A 2,431-nucleotide genomic window follows, 5' to 3' on the forward strand; every position below is an offset into this window, starting at 1 on the left:
TCACGTAGCCTTGGCAGTGTCTTGTGCCCGAACAAAACATGGGGTTGGGCTCGATTCTAACCCAAAGCGGACTGTAGGGTCATTGGGTTTCCTCCCATTCAGCTTTAAAGAGCAGGTTTTGGTGGAGAAAGCTCTGGGGCAAAAACAAACAAACAAACAAGCATGATAGGACACAGAGTTTTAAAGTGCACACCTGTGCCTGGGAAGAGCTGGGCAAAATGTAAGTGTAGATAAGCCCTGAGTCTACATAGAAGAGTTTGGATTTGATATCCCACGTTATCACTACCTGAAGGAGTCTCAAAGTGGCTAACCTTGGGGGGCCACTAGGGGCGCATTGGAAGATGGCCGACAATACCATCTTTCCGGACCACACGGGGTAATTAAGAGGCTTTTATGGGAGTAGGCAGCCTCCCTTGTTGCCCCAGGGAATGGGGAACACTGCCCTTGCCTGCTGTGCCCATAAATCACCCCCAAATTCGAAAGAAGGGGGTGAGGGAACTAGGCAGAATGCCCCCGTGCGGACTCCGGCTCTCCTAGACGCTGTCTCTGATCGCGCACTAGCTGCAGCAATTTGGAATAATTAATTACAAAAGAAACAAATGCACATATTTCAAGTGAAGAAGGGGAGTGAAGACTGCTAATAGAAGGGACCTCTGTGAAAGAAGACGACAGGTTGGAGCAACAGGAATATTTCAGAAGAAGATACATCAAAGCTGGGTATGTCGGCAACGGGACTGGATGGGGGGGAACCTTTCTTTTCTTTTCTTCTATGTGATTAACCAAGAACCGCCCCCCTCGTTAGAACCGTCGGTTAACTGACCCAAGCAGGATGATTAAGGACTGTGTGTAAATGAATTTTAACCAAAAGTATGCTTTATGGAGATCGAGTAAAGAACAAGAGCTTTTGGAATGGCGCAGCAATAAATACAGAGTCGCCATCTTGGCAGGTTTTGCCGAAGGATTTATAACCAGGAGGAGGAATGGATTTGTTTTCAGACTGCATTCCTGGTGAATCTCCTCAGAGGTTTGAGAAAGGCGACAGATTTGTGAAGATTAACGACACTAAGACTGTTTTGATTTATGGAAGTGATGTTATACGGAAAACGTATGAATATGGCTCTTGGATTAAAATATATATATATATCCACACAGGATTACAAACTGTTTTAACCCGCTGGTGGAGACTATCAGAGGTCACAAAGAGAAAGGGAAAATATATGAAAATAACAAGAAGAGATGTGGAAAAACAATAAGAATGGACTGGATAGTACTGTGAACATCATATGGACATTAAAGCAGTAGCAAGAAGATGATTGGATCCCCTTCAGAACATTAAAGCAGTAGCAAGAAGATGATTGGATCCCCTTCGGAACTTGAAATATGGGTACCCCCAACAAAAACAAAAAATTCGGCTTTGTAGTTTGGAATTTATGTAATTTGGTTTGATTTGATGTGATTGGTCGCGAGGAACACCTTCAGAGAGGAAAGCATCTCGACAAGAAGAAATTAAAGACTTAGATATCCTATGGTTGAAAATAAAGGAGGAATTTAAACAGAATGAAATTCACATGGAGAGAAAATTAGGAGAGATGCATGAATCGATTGATAAGAAGATAGAGGGAGTGGTAGGTGAATTGTCAAACAAGATAAAAGACCTAACGGTTCGATCAAAGACTTTAGAAGACTCAAACAAAAAAATACAAAGAGAGGTGAAAGAACAGAGGAAGGAGACAGAAAGATTAAAAGAAAATTTTGGAGAACTGGGTAGGAGCCAGGACCAAGTTTTGGATAATTTAGCAATGATGGAAATGAAGCAAAAACAGTTAAACTTAAAGTTTAGAGGAGTAGGAGAAGAAATTAATGAGAATATTAAAGGAAAAATGATTAAAGAGTTGGCGAAATGGCTAGAATTGAAGGAAGAGGAAATTGCACAAACGATTGAAAATGCCTTTAGAATAAAAATAAGACCCAAACAAGCTAAATTGAAAAAAGTCCCAGGAGACTGCCTAGTGATATTTAAATCCATAGAGATGAGAAATACAATCTTAAGAGAAAGCTATCAAAAGAAGTTAATAATTGAAGACAGACCAATTATTATCTTTAAAGAAATACCAACCAGGCTTCTACGCAAAAGAGAGGGTTATAAACAGCTAGTAAATGTTCTGAAAAAGAATGGCATACAACACAGATGGGAATTCCCTGAAGGGATTTCCTTTTTCTATAAGGACAAAAGATTCAAGATTACTGAAAGCCAGGAAGTGGGTAAATTTCTGCGTAGATATGAAAAAGATCTTGGGAAGATGGAGGGGAGACATGGGGGGAGAGATGGAGGCTCAGTGGAGGGAGGAGGCATGAGAGAGAAGGGAAGAGAACAGGAGGAAAAAAGAAGAGAAAGAGAAGAAGAGGAGGAAGAAGGAGAAGGGGAGGTGGG

At 41.2% G+C, this 2,431-nt stretch overlaps 1 long non-coding RNA gene across 1 annotated transcript; it reads left to right on the forward strand.

The window, feature by feature from the left end:
* The first annotated feature begins 326 nt into the window (after window positions 1-326).
* LOC307200244 lies at window positions 327-1,373 on the forward strand. The gene is made up of 2 exons (XR_013832351.1): window positions 327-1,298; window positions 1,329-1,373. It is a non-coding gene; the product is annotated as an uncharacterized lncRNA (long non-coding RNA).
* The last annotated feature ends 1,058 nt before the right edge of the window (window positions 1,374-2,431 follow it).

This window comes from Podarcis cretensis, assembly GCF_951804945.1.
Source record: "Podarcis cretensis genome assembly, chromosome: 13".
NCBI lineage: Eukaryota > Metazoa > Chordata > Lepidosauria > Squamata > Lacertidae > Podarcis > Podarcis cretensis.